Here is a 15,438-nt window from a genome sequence, read left to right on the forward strand (position 1 = left end):
AAAAGAACTAGAGAAGCAAGAGCAAACATATTCAAAAGCTAGCAGAAGGCAAGAAATACCTAAGATCAGAGCAGAATCGAAGGAGATAGAGACACAAAAAACCCTCCAAAAAATCAATGAATCCAGGAGCTGGTTTTTTGAAACGATCAACAAAATTGATAGACAGCTAGCAAGACTAATAAAGAAGAAAAGAGAGAAGAATCAAATAGACGCAATAAAAACTGACAAAGGGGATATCACCACCGATGCCACAGAAATACAAACTACCATCAGAGAATACTATAAACACCTCTACACAAATAAACTAGAAAATCTAGAAGAAATGGATAAATTCCTCGACACATACACCCTCCCAAAACTAAACCAGGAAGAACTTGAATCTCTGAATAGACCAATAACAGGCTCTGAAATTGAGGCAATAATTAATAGCTTACCAACCAAAAAAAGTCCAGAACCAGATGGATTTACAGCTGAATTCTACCAGAGGTACAAAGAGGAGCTGGTACCATTCCTTCTGAAACTAGTCCAATCAATAGAAAAAGAGGGAATCCTCCCTAATTCATTTTATGAGGCCAGCATCATCCTGATACCAAAGCCTGACAGAGACACAACAAAAAAAGAGAATATTAGACCAATATCCCTGATGAACATCGATGCAAAAATCCTCAATAAAATACTGGCAAACCGAATCCAGCAGCATATCAAAAAGCTTATCCACCAAGATCAAGTGGGCTTCATCCCTGGGATGCAAGGCTGGTTCAACATTTGCAAATCAATAAACATAATCCAGCATATAAACAGAACCAAAGACAAAAACCACATGATTATCTCAATAGATGCAGAAAAGGCCTTTGACAAAATTCAACAGCCCTTAATGCTAAAAACTCTCAATAAATTAGGTATTGATGGGACGTATGTCAAAATAAGAAGAGCTATTTATGACAAACCCACAGCCAATATCATACTGAATGGGCAAAAACTGGAAGCATTCCCTTTGAAAACTGGCACAAGACAGGGATGCCCTCTCTCACCACTCCTACTCAACATAGTGTTGGAAGTTCTGGCCAGGGCAGTGAGGCAGGAGAAAGAAATAAAGGGTATTCAATTAGGAAAAGAGGAAGTCAAATTGTCCCTGTTTGCAGATGACATGATTGTATATTTAGAAAACTCCATCATCTCAGCCCAAAATCTCCTGAAGCTGATAAGCAACTTCAGCAAAGTCTCAGGATACAAAATCCTGCAAAAATCACAAGCATTCTTATACACCAATAACAGACAAACAGAGAGCCAAATCATGAATGAACTCCCATTCACAATTGCTACAAAGAGAATAAAATACCTAGGAATCCAACTTACAAAGGATGCGAAGGATCTCTTCAAGGAGAACTACAAACCACTGCTCAATAAAATAAAAGAGGACACAAACAAATGGAAGAAGATTCCATGCTCATGGATAGGAAGGATCAATATCGTGAAAATGGCCATACTGCCCAAGGTGATTTATAGATTCAATGCCATCTCCACCAAGTTACCAATGACTTTCTTCACAGAACTGGAAAAAAGTGCTTTAAAGTTCATATGGAACCAAAAAAGAGCCTGCATTGCCAAGTCAATCCTAAGCCAAAAGAACAAAGAAGGAGGCATCGTGCTATGTGACTTCAAACTATACTACAAAACAGCATGGTACTGGTACCAAAACAGAGATATAGACCAATGGAACACAACAGAGCCCTCAGAAATAATACCACACATCTACAACTATCTTGATCTTTGACAAACCTGACAAAAAGCAGAAATGGGGAAAAGATTCCCTATTTAATAAATGGTGCTGGGAAAACTGGCTAGCCATATGTAGAAAGCTGAAACTGGATCCCTTCCTTACACCTTATACAAAAATTAATTCAAGATGGATTAAAGACTTCAATGTTAGACCTAAAACCATAAAAGCCCTAGAAGAAAACCTAGGCAATACCATTCAGGACATAGGCATGGGCAAGGACTTCATGTCTAAAACACCAAAACAATGGCAACAAAAGCCAGAATTGACAAATGGGATCTAATTAAACTAAAGAGCTTCTGCACAGCAAAAGAAACTACCATCAGAGTGAACAGGCAACCTACAGAATGGGAGAAGATTTTTGCAATCTACTCATCTGGCAAAGGGCTAATATCCAGAATCTACAAAGAACTCAAACAAATTTACAAGAAAAAAAAAAACCCCATCAACAAGTGGGCGAAGGATATGAGCAGACACTTCTCAAAAGAAGACATTTATGCAGCCAAAAGACACATGAAAAAATGTTCATCATCACTGGCTATCAGAGAAATGCAAATCAAAACCACAATGAGATATCATCTCACACCAGTTAGAATGGCGATCATTAAAAAGTCAGGAAACAGCAGGTGCTGGAGAGGATGTGGAGAAATAGGAACACTTTTACACTGTTGGTGGGACTGTAAACTAGTTCAACCATTGTGGAAGAAGGTGTGGTGATTCCTCAGGGATCTAGAACTAGAAATACCATTTGACCCAGCCATCCCATTACTGGGTATATACCCAAAGGATTATAAATCATGCTGCTATAAAGACACATGCACACATATGTTTATTGTGGCACTACTCAAAGACTTGGAACCAACCCAAATGTCCATCAGTGATAGACTGGATTAAGAAAATGTGGCACATATACACCATGGAATACTATGCAGTCATAAAAAATGATGAGTTCATGTCCTTTGTAAGGACATGGATGAAGCTGGAAACCATCATTCTCAGCAAACTATTGCAAGGACAGAAAAACCAAACACCGCATGTTCTCATTCATAGGTGGGAATTGAACAATGAGAACACATGGACACAGGAAGGGGAACATCACAAACCGGGGCCTGTTGTGGGGTGGCGGGAGGGGGGAGGGATAGCATTAGGAGATATACCTATTGTTAAATGAAGAGTTAATGGGTGCAGCACACCAACATGGCACATGTAACAAACCTGCACGTTGTGCACATGTACCCTAGAACTTAAAGTATAATAAAAAATATATATATATAAAAGAAGTCTTTTTAAAAGGATTGCATTATAAATTTGTACAATATATTTGCATATAATGCATTTACCACTACCAAAAATATTTTCCATCTACATTAAAATGTTTTTTTCACAGAACTTTATTGTCTTTAATCAAGAACACCTTATGATATTTTACCCTGCTTATACTGAAGATTATTTTGCTCTACATATAAAGTTACAAGGCATTGAAGTTTTTGGCGACAGTTGATGCTGAGATCTAGAAGTCCCGTTTTGACTATGAAGGCACAGTTCTTGGGAATCTTTTCCTTTTTGTCTACCTTCTGCAACTTATTTTGACAAGACTTTAATAGCACTCCTGGCATTTATTTAAGCAAATTTGCCTCCAAAAGGTGAAAGAATAAAATTTGTTTATCGCACCATTTTCTTGGAGTTACTTTTGAAAAATTAAATGCCCCGCCTCAGTGTTAAGTTCTCAAGTTCCCTGAAGCATGATTTTCAACATCTAAAATTTTTCACTTGATGTATTAATAAATTAAACCAAATTACCAACTTACACTATCATATCACATTGTGTCTTTTACCTGATGTGCCTCTGTGGTACAGATTAAATGTCGCCTTTATTATCACCTCAAGCAAGAATATGAAAAGGATCCATCAAGCAGACGCATAATATGATATCAAAACATTTCTACAATTCTTCTATTATTGCTGATATCAGTGCGTATGACAAAAATAATTTTGCTTGAAGAAAGTATCCTTGGATGTACTGGTTTCTAAAAGACAATGCTACCAATATACTAACAATTTCAAGAAATTAATTAACCAATTTTTTTTTTTTGCAAACCTACTTTGTGTCAACTAATCTTTTAGATTAACAAGAGAAATAAGGTCTCCATCCTCATGGAGCTTCAAGTCTAATGCATTGAGACAGACAATACACAAATAAGCAAAGATAATTTCGAATAATGATGAGAACAAGGTGGGGAGGGCTGTTTTATTAGATAGGATTGCCAGAGAAGACCTTTCTAAAGATATGATATTTGAGTTGAAACCTAAATAAGAAGTAGGAAGCAGTCACGCAAAATACAATCCAGACAGAAGGACAGCAAGTCCAAAGGCAATGAAGCAAAACAGCAAAGGCAGGGAGATCCCAAATCATCTAGGGTCTTGTGACTCATGGTAAAAAGTTTAGATTATTGGCTGGGCGCAGTGGCTCATGCCTATAATCTCAGCATTTTGAGAGGCCGAGGCGGGTGGATCACCTGAGGTTGGGAGTTCGAGACCAGCCTGACCAACATGGAGAAACCCCATCTCTACTAAAAATACAAAAATTAGCCGGACATGGTGGTGCATGCCTGTAATCCCAGCTACTCGAGAGGCTGAGGCAGGAGAATCGCTTGAACCCGGGAGGCAGAGGTTGCAGTGAGCCGAGATAGCACCATTGCACTCCAGCCTGGGCAATAACAGTGAAACTCTGTCTCAAAAAAAAAAAAGTTTAGATGATTATCCTTAGTTCACTTTATATCAATACAGTTAAACTATGAATGATTCTACACTTCAGTTCAGAAGTTTACAGAATTAAGTGACAATTTCCTCACTCCTGTGATGAAGAACAAGCTACTGGAAGTAAGTCTTATTACAGTCAATTAAGTGATCATATCTCTGCATCTTTTTTTTGTACAAACATGTGGTTGGAGTAATAACCTCAGACACTATTGATGTAAAGGAGAAAAACTGGTTTCTAATCCTTCCAAATGAAATGTATTACAATAGGAGAAAACGGAATTTGATTTAAAAATAATTAAAACCACACAGTTTTATGGATTTAGTGGTAAAGCCTTAAGAAACTTTGAGCCAGGCCGAGGTAGTAAGCCATTTATGAATTGCAATACAAAGCCTACAGGCCTCACCATATTCCAGTTGATTCTAATTCTTTGAAACAAATAAAATTTGGAGTCAGAGAAAGGAATTTATATAGCCATTGGGGTCTCATCATTTGTATGGCCACTTCCTCACTCCTCTACCCGAGTCTCCCTTCTATTCTGCTTTAGGAGGAAGGAACAATGAGTGTTGTGAGAGCGGAACATGACCTTAGAAAAGGGCTAGTTTCTAATGTGGCACATATACACCATGGAATACTATGCAGCCATAAAAAAGGATGAGTTCATGTCCTTTGTAGGGACATGGATGAAGCTGGAAACCATCATTCTCAGCAAACTATCGCAAGGACAGAAAACCAAACACTGCATGTTCTCACTCATAGGTGGGAATTGAACAATGAGAACACTTGGACACAGGGTGGGGAACATCACACACCGGGGCCTGTTGTGGGGTGGGGGGAGGGGGGAGGGGGGAGGGATAGCATTAAGAGATATACCTAATGTAAATGACGAGTTAATGGGTGCAGCACACCAACATGGCATATGTATACATACATAACAAATCTGCACGTTGTGCACATGCACCCTAGAACTTAAAGTATAATTTAAAAAAAGGGTTAGTTTCTAATGTCTAATAGAGGAATAATGGAGGTGTGCAGAACTTGAAAAACTGCCATTTCATCTCTTTGATAAAGCTCATTACCAATCTCGCATCACCATATTACATAATGAATAAGGAACACCCTTTTCCCCAATATTTTTGAAGTTTGGGCTGTGGGAGTAACTCATCTAAAAGGGCCTTGGTATTACTGCTGGTGACTACCCTGCTGTACTCCCCAGGAAGCTAGAGATGAAAATCGCTCAGCTCTTGCCACAGCTCTGGGTAACCTTCCAGTCATGGGACTAGACCTCTGTTATCTATGGTTTCTTTTGTCGGCTCCAAAACTCAAGTTGAAACTGAATCCTCGATATGGCAGTATTGAGAGGTAGGGCCTTTAAGAGGTGATTGAGTCATGAGGGTTCCATTCATGGATTAATGGGTTAATGGATTAATGGGTTATCATGGCAGGCGAACTGGTGGCTTTTTAAGAAGAAGAAGAGAAACTTTAGGTAGCACATTAGCAGCCCCCTCACCAAGTGATGTTCTGTGCCATCTTGGGACTCTTCAGAGTCCCTATCAGCAAGAAGGCTTTCATCAGATGTAACTCCTCGACCTTAGATTTCTCAGCCTCTGACTGTGAAACATAAATTCCTTTTCTTTATAAATTTCTTAGCTTCAGGTATTCTGTTATGAGCAACAGAAAACAGACTAGGATAGCCTCCATCTTGCAACCAAATAATTGGAATATGCGGCGGTAAGTATCTTTCACTAAATTATTTGCAGTAGCCAAATACCTATTACTCTTTTCCAAACACCTATTTCAAAATACCATTCCTATTTCTTTCACACTATGTTGGTGGTTGACTCACATCAGGTGAAAGGTGTAGAAGAGGGGTGATGGTGACAAATCATCAGCAGAAAAGGGCATTCCTCTAAGCTGTCACTTTTGAGTATTTCAATTACATGTGGGAGAGGAAAAATATTTTAAAAGATGCCAGAATCATGATTCAAACTTAATCAAAAATCTTTTTATTTAATTTTAAAGGAAATCTGATTAGTCTGTCATTATTCGAGGCTCTTTACATTTTTAACATCTTTATTGAGATATAACTTATATAACATAAAGTTAATTGCTTTAATATGTACAATTCAATGATTTTCATTATATTTACAGTTGTACAACCATTACCATAATCTAATTATAGAACATTTTAATGACCCCCAAAAGAAATACAAAGCCTATTAGCACATCCCCACCCCCTCCACCCCAGCTCTTGGCAACCACTAATCTACTTACTCTCTATATACATTTGTCTATTCTGTACATTTACTATACAGTTGACCCTTGAATAACAAGGGTTTGAACTGCTGTGGTCCACTTATATGCGGATTTTTTTTCAACCAAACATGGATCAAAAATACAGTATTAACAGGATGCAAAACCCACATATATAGAGGGTCAACTTTTCATATATCCAGCTTCCCGAGGGCCAACTCTGGGACATGATTATGTGCGGATTTGGCTATACTCAGGCAGTCCTGGAACCAATCCCCCATGTATACCAAGGGACAACTGTAAGTGAAATCATACAATATGTGGCCTTTTGTGACTGGCTTATTTCACTTAGCATAATAGTTTCAAGGTTCATCCATGTTGTAGCATGTATCAGTACTTCAATCTTTTTTAGGATAAATAATATTCCCTTGTATGAGTATACCACATTTTGTTTACTCACCAGTTCATGGACATTGAGTTGTTTGTATTTTTTGGTTATTATGAATAATATTGCTGTGAACTCTTGTGTACAGCTGTGTGTGTGTGTATGTGTGTGTGATAGGGTCCTGCTCTGTTGCTCGGGCTGGAGTGCAGTGGCGCGATTATGGCTCACTGCAGCCTCAGTCTCCCGGGCTTAAGCAATCCTTCCACCTCAGCCTCCCAAGTAACTGGGACTACAGGCATGAGCCACAATGCCCATCTTGTGTACAACTTTTTGTGCGGACTTATGTTTATAGTTCTCTTGGGTATATGGTAACTCAGTTTAACTTTTTCAGGAGCTGCCAAACTGTTTTCCAAAGTGGCTGCACAATTTTACCTTCTTATCTGCAAGGTATGAGGGTCCCAACTACTCCATATCCTCATCAATATTTGTCATTTTCTTTTTTACTGTAGCCATCCTACTGGATAAAAAGTGGTATCTCATTGTGGTTTTGATTTGCATTTTCCTAATGATTAATAATGCTAAGCAACTTTTCATGTAACTATTGGCCATTTGCTTATATTCTTTGGAAAAATGTTTATTCAAATTATTTGCCCATTTGTAAATTGGGTTATCTTTTTGTGGTTGAGATTTAAGTTCTTCACCTATATTCTGGAAACTAGACCCTTATCAGATATATGATTTGCAAACATTTTCTCCCATTTTTGGGTTTTCACTTTCCTGATAGTGTTCTTTGATGCACAAAAGTCGTTAATTTTGATGGAGTCCAATTTATATTTTTTTCCTTTGGTTGTGTCTTAGGTGTCACACCTAAGAAACCACTGCCTAATCTAAGATAACAAGTATTTATACCAGGGTTTTCTTCAAAGCGTTTTATAGTTTTAGCTCTTACCTTTAGGTCTTTGATCTATTTTGAGTTAATTTTTATATGTGGTGTGATGTAGTGGTCCAACTTATTATTATTTTGCATCTGGTTATCCAGTTGTCACAACAAAATTTGTTGAAAGGACTATTCATTTCCCCCGTTGAATTGCCAGTGCCACTGTCAAAAATCAATTAATCATAGATGTATGGGCTATTTTCTGATTCTCAGTTTTGTTCCATTGATCTATATGTCCATCTTTATTTCAGTACCACATAGTGTTCCTTATAGTAGATTTTAGTAAGGATTGAACTTGGGGAGTGTGTCTTCCAACTCTGTTTTTCTTTTCAGGATTGTTTTGGCTATTCTGAGTTCCTTGCATTTCCATATCAATTTCTGCAGGTTTTGCAAAAACAGCCAGCTAGAATTTGGCTAGAGATTGTGTTGAATCTGTAGGTCAATGTGGGACATCACCATCTTAACAATATCATGTCTTCCAAACCATAAACATGGAATGACTTTCCATTTATTTAGGTATTCTTTAATTTCATTCAACAATGTTTTGTAATTCTCAGTCTACAGGTCTTGCACTTATTTTGCTAAGCTTATTTCTAAGTATTGTACTCTTTTTGATGCTATTGTAAAGGGAATGGCTTTCTTGATTTCATTTTTGGATTCTTCACTGCTAAAGTAAATAAATAACTGATTTTTGCATCTTGCTCATGTATCATACAAGCTTGGCATACTTGTTCATTTGTTCTAAAACATTTTTCATGCATTCTTTAAGATTTTCCGCTATATAAGATCATGTCACCTGCAAATAGTTTTACTTCCTTTCCATTCCGCCTACTATTTCTTTTTCTAATTGCTGATGTTAGAACCTCAGACACTATTGAATAGAAGTAGTGAGACCAGAAATCCTGTCTTAAGGAGATCCCTTGATCTTAAAAGGAAAGTATTCAGCATTTTACTATTAAGTATGTTACTTGCTATGAATTTTTCATAGTTGCTCTTTATCTTTTAAGGAAGTTTCCTTCTATTCCTAGTTCGCTGCAAGCGTTTATCATGAACACTGTTGAACTTTATCAAGTGCTTTTTTGATTCTAATGATATGATTATGTGATTTTGATTTTATTTTAGTATGGTATATTACATTGATTGATTTTCATATTTTAAACCAACCTGTCTTTCTAGTATAATCCCACTTGGTCATAGTATACATACTTTTTATATGTTACTGGATTTTGTTTGCTAGTATTTTTGATGACTTTTGTGTCTATATTCAAAGACTATTGGCCTGTAATTTTCTTGTAATGTCTTTGTTAGATTGGGTATCAGCATAATACTGGTGTCATGTAGTTAGTTGGAAAATATTCCTTTCTCTTGTGTTTTCTGCAATAGTTGTGAAGAATTGGTGTTTAAAAAAGAAAAAAAAAACACTTGGTAGAATTAGCCAGCAAAGCCATCTAGGACTGGGGTTTTTTGGGGAGTTTTAAAATGATTAATTCAATGTCTTTACTTGGTATAGGTCTATTCAGACTTTCTATTTTATTTTTAGTCAGTTTTAACAGTTTGTTTCTTTCTAGGAATTTACCTATTTTTTTCCGTTATCGAATTTGTTGGCATGCTGTTATAGACTGAATTGTGTTCTACATAAATTCACATGTTGAAGTCCTAACCCCCAATATGACTATGTTTGAAGATAAAACCTTTTATGAGGTAATTAAGGTTAAATGAGGTCATAAGGCTGTGGCCCTACCCCAATGACTAGTGTCTTTATAAGAGGAGGAAGAGACACCCGACTTGTGTGTGTGCACATGCACACAGAGAAAATGTCATGTAAATACAGTAAGAAAGTGGCTATCTGCATGTCATGGGGAGAGGCCTCAGGAGAAACCAACCCTGTCATCACTTTGATCTTGGACTTCAAGCCTCCAGAATGTGACAAAATAAATGTCTGCTGTTTAAGCCACCCGGTCTATAGTATCTTGTTATGTCAGCCCTACAGGACTAATATACCATTGTTCTCAGTATTCTGTAATAAGCCTTTTAATTTCTGTGAGGTAAGTAGTGATGTTCTTACATTTTCGATTTTAATAATTTGAGTCTCTCTGTATAACATTCCTTACTGCTTTCTGTTCTCTATTTCATTCTTTTATTTCTGCTCTTCTTATTATTTCCTTCTTTCTGCTTGCTTTGGGTTTAGTTTTCTCCATTTTTTTCTAATTTTCTAAGCTGGAAAGGTAGATTATTGATTTGAGAACTTTCTTCCTTTTATATATAGGTACTTGCTACTATAAATTCCCCTCTCAGCCCTGTTTTTGCTGATCCCATAAGTCTTGGTATATGTATTTTTGTTTGTCTCAATGTACAGTAATCCTCTTATTCACAGGAGATACATTCCAGAACCCCAAGTGGATGCCTGAAACCAGATAGTACCAAACCATATATATATATATATATATATATATATATATATATATATATATGGCATCTGATAACAGCTACTAAGTGACTATGGGTGGGTATCATATACAACATGGATATGCTGAACAAATAAATGATTCGCATCCTGGGCAGGACAGAGTGGGATGTGTAAGATTTTGTCACACTACTCAGAAGGGCATGCAATGTAAAACTTATGAATTATTTATTTCTGGAACCTTCCATTTAATATTTTCAGATCACAGTTGACTATGGCTGAGGAAAGCAAAATCACAGATAAGGGTGGACTACGGTATTTTCTGAATTCCCTTATGGTTTTTCTTTGATCTGTTGGTTATTTAGGAGTGTGTTGTTTAACTTCCACATTATTTTTAAATTTCCCGAGTTCCTACTGTTATTAGTTTCTAATTTTATTGCACTGTGGTAGAAGAATATACTTCGTATAATTCTGATCCTTTTAAATCTATCAAAGCTTGTTTTATGGTCTTGCCTACAGTATATTCCAGAGAATATACCACATACACTTCAGAATGTGTATTCTGCTGTTCTTGGGTGGAGTGTTCTATGCCTGTTAGGTCTAGTTGGATTATAGTGTCGTTAAAGCCTTTTATATCCTTGTTAATTTTCTTCCTATTCTATACATTATTAAAAGTGGGGTATTGAGTCCCCAGATATTATTGCTGAACTATCTATTTCTCCTTCAATTCTGTCCACTTTTTGGGAGCTCTACTGTTAGATGCATATATTCATAATTGTGTTTTTCTCCCTGAGGGACTGAACCTTTTATTATAAATGGAACTCTTTATCTCTAAGTTTTTGTTTCAAAGTCTACTGCTTGTATTTACCATATTCTACCTTTCTTGTGATTGCTGCTTGCACTGTATGTTTCTTTGGCATTCTTTTACTTTCCACTTATTTGTATATTTAAATCTAAAATGTCTCCTGTAAATGAGTTTTTTTAAAAAAATTTTTATTAAAATCTGCCTTTTGATTAGATCATTTAATCCATTCACATTTCATTATTTATATAGCTGGATTTACTTCTGCCATTTTCACTTTTCATTTTCTACATCTTATGACTATTTTGTTGGAAACTGGATTTTTAGATAATGTATTTTAGTAACTCTTGGTACTGACACCCCTAACCCTCCATGCTTGGTATTGTTATTTGCTTATGTGTTTAGTAAAAGGCTGGATTATTTTATTGAAGTCTCTTTATCCTCCCAGGTGTTAAGAGTCTAATGTTGCTCCTCAGGGAGGCTCATCTTCCGGTATGCCCAACTGGGATGACAGTGGCTTGGGTAGGGGTCTCTTCCTCTCTTTCCATGCCCACACCCAGATGTTAGAATCCACTAGTTACAAACTGATTACTTAACTGTTTTCAATAATGCCCTGTGGCATAAAATGCTCTAAACAAATCCAATTAAATGCTTGTTCTTTTGAAGGAATAGTTTTTGGCCAGTGTTTGATATTGTTCTGACCCTAGGAGGACTCCTCCCAACTGTCTTATTCCTTGGTTCTTTCCGGCAAACTAGCTTGTCTACATAGTCTGTAGGTTGAATCTCTTCACTCGCCTTTCTCCACAATCACCATTGCTCTTAAAGAGCGCTCTTAAGTCCTGTTGTGACTAAAGTCAATTCCTTTGGAAAGAGATTAGAAGCTGTATGTTTTATGGTCTGCTTCTCCCCCCAGACAAAATGTCTGAGCCAGGGTTCTGGAGCTGGTTATGGGGGCAATGGCAAGCTTCCGGGGACAGAGTATGCCTTGTGTTCTTGGCTGAAGCAGTTTAGAGTGAAGTCTGTGATGCGATGAAAATAGAGAGTAGTCTTGGTTCAAATACCACAGATTCTCACCTTTCTTACTAAATTTTCACAGATTCTCTTGTTGCTTGCCTTGTAGACCATCTCCAGAGGCTTGTGTTTTTTAAAACATAGTTTCCACAAGTTTCACTGAGGAGTGAGTCATTGGAGTTCTTCACGGTCATGACAGAAGTCAATCTTTCCAATGACTTTTACACTTCCTAAATTGAATTTGATAAGGCTTTCTTACGAAAACAGAAACCTAAAGCAGTTCTATGGGATATTTGCCTTCAAATAAATAACTTTAACAAGTAGGATACAGAGCTTTTAAAGATTATAAGAAAATCGAACCTCCAATGGAAGTATGTTAGACTAGGAAGGTGCATAAAGAAAGGATAAGCTAGAAATTTTAAAGAATAGAAACATAAAGACTTTGGAAATCATTTAGTGATCAACTTCAGCCTTATACGACTAAAGATAACTGAAACCAAGGAGAACAAGGAACTTGGCTAAAGCCACTCAGCAAGTCTCCAACAGCTAGTACTAAAACTAGCCCGATGAGAAGTGGCATGTATAACAGTTAAGCAAACAGGTTTTGGAAACATATCTGAGTATAAATCCTGCCATTTAACAGCAATGTGATCTCTGGTCAATTCCGTTGCCTTTCTAAACCTCAGTTTCCTCGTCTGTAAAAAAGTGTTAACAATAATAACTAATAGGTTTGAGACCTCAAGAAACATAACTATTATTATTAATGCAATAATTATAACATTAACATGTCCCTATCCCCACCAAGAATCCTTCTGCAAATTCCCCCTTCACGCACCTGCACCTCTACCAAAAAACAAAACAAAACAAAACAAAAAACAATACAATAAAAAACCCCAAAACTTATGTGAGGCCTTCCTCAAACCTGTTTCCAGTGATCTGAGGCTGCTGTGCTCATTGAAGGGACTGACATCCAAACCCTGAACACTGGAATTTCACTCCTCATTAATCCTTCAAACCCTATTCTCTTCTCTCCTCTAGTCAACATGGTTCCTAGAAAGATCTCAAAGGCTTCCCTTATCCCCTTAACTCTCATAATAACCACAGTACCTGACTCCAGGTCAGACTACTTCCACTGAAATACACATTGTTAGGAATATAAGCAAGGCTGCATGACAGTATCTAACCACAGAACAAAGCTCTGACCTAGATTTCTAGCTTATGTTCTCCTAATACAAGCAAAGATTAGTGTAGGTATAATCAGCTAGTCAAACCCGCTGTGCTTTATCTAGCTAGAAAACCAAATCCAATTAATATACTTTATTTTCTATTCCCTGTTTGATTTTTACAGAGATCTTTGTTGACGTAATTCAATAGTCTATCTGCTGAAAGCCAACACTTTTCCTTGGATGATGATCAGACCAAGTGGAAGTTGTTTAGGGGAGGAGAAAAGATGGCATTGTGAAATATGAATGAGACTAACATAAATGCTATGAACCAAAGGCAACTTGAGCAGGCCTAATGTCTTCTCAAGGACCACTGCAAAACCCCATTTCTTGAGAATAAAGAGAGCAAATGCACGAGTCTTTGAGTTAAATTACTTGAAACGTTTCCCCCTAAAAACTCCTAATAACCACATATACTGTGACAGAATAGTTATAAAAAAATTTAAATCAGCAGTGGTTCAAGTTCACTTTACTGTATTTATAGGGCCACTCAACCTCTGCCGACCAACATTCCTGCCCCAAAGTCTTAATTAAAAAAGAAAAGCCACAAATAATTGTTTCCAAAGGACTGGTATATGTATTGGTGTAAAGAAAGAGTGACACTGGACTGTCGCGGTGGCTCACGCCTGAAATTTCACACTTTGGGAGGCCGAGGAGGGCAGATCACCTGAGGTCAGGAGTTTGAGACCAGCCTGGCCAACGTGGTGAAACCCCATCTCTACTAAAAATACAAAAATTAGCTGGGTGTGGTGGCACACACTTGTAATCCCAACTACTTGGGAGGCTGAAGGCAGAAGAATTGCTTGAACACAGGAGGCGGAGGTTGCAGTGAGCCGAGATCACGTCATTGCACTCCAGCCTGGGTGACAAGAGCGAAACTCCGTCTCAAAAAGAGAAGAGGAGTGACACATTAAATAATGAGTAAAACTGAGAGACAGTTCAAAGGATGTAAAGTAAAAACACCCCAAAACAAAAACCCTAAATTAAACTTAGGGATTAAGTCAGGAACCCTTTTGCATTCTCTGAGAACTGTACCTGAAACCCGTTTGAACTCAAAGTTCAAGGTTTTGCACTGGCAAGGAAGCATAGAGTAGGGAAGACTGCAATAACAGATCATTCTTCAAAGTCACACGCTGCAAAGCACATTTGTGTATATTAGCACAATTAATCTTCAAAATAAGATAGGAGTAAATTCTCTACACTTTTCTTGGGCATTTACCTTTTTGTAAGAGTGTGTAAGATATACAATTCAATCATTTGAGCTTCAATCATTTTTCTACTTCCAAACCTGGTAGTTTTAAAAATTCCAAAGCACTAAGATGTTTGAAGATCCATATCTCAAGGTCCTCTTTATTAAAGGTCTGAGCCAGAAGCAAAAAGAAATGTTATTTTCAAGATACACAGGCATGACTTAGAAGTCTCCATTTCATAGAGATTGGGAAGAAAGAAAGTAGAACAAAACATCTTATTAATAAGATATAAAAATTAAGACTAGAAACCTGGAAGCAGATATGCTGGATGAATCAAGGCTTTTCTAGTTACTAGCCATGTAGGCTTAGGCAAATTACTTGATTTCACTAAAACTCATCTTTCTGATCTGAAAAATGAAATTAACTGATGTCATTCTGATGATTGAGATTATGGACTTTGTGAACTGTAAAGCTCTTTATAAAATTATAGTGCTTGGCACATAGAAGACACTCAGTAAATGCTGAATTAATGAATAAAAAAGTGAACAAATCTAGGTAGCAACAGTCTGGTCTTTTTTTTTTTTTAAGTCATTTCTTATCACTAATATGAAGAGAACAGGCTACAACTGCCCACTGGTAAACATCTTTTTTGAAGGAGATACCAACACATGTTTAGAGAAAGAATGTGGCTCATTATC

This window comes from Gorilla gorilla, chromosome X, assembly GCF_029281585.2.
Source record: "Gorilla gorilla gorilla isolate KB3781 chromosome X, NHGRI_mGorGor1-v2.1_pri, whole genome shotgun sequence".
NCBI classification, from domain to species: domain Eukaryota; kingdom Metazoa; phylum Chordata; class Mammalia; order Primates; family Hominidae; genus Gorilla; species Gorilla gorilla.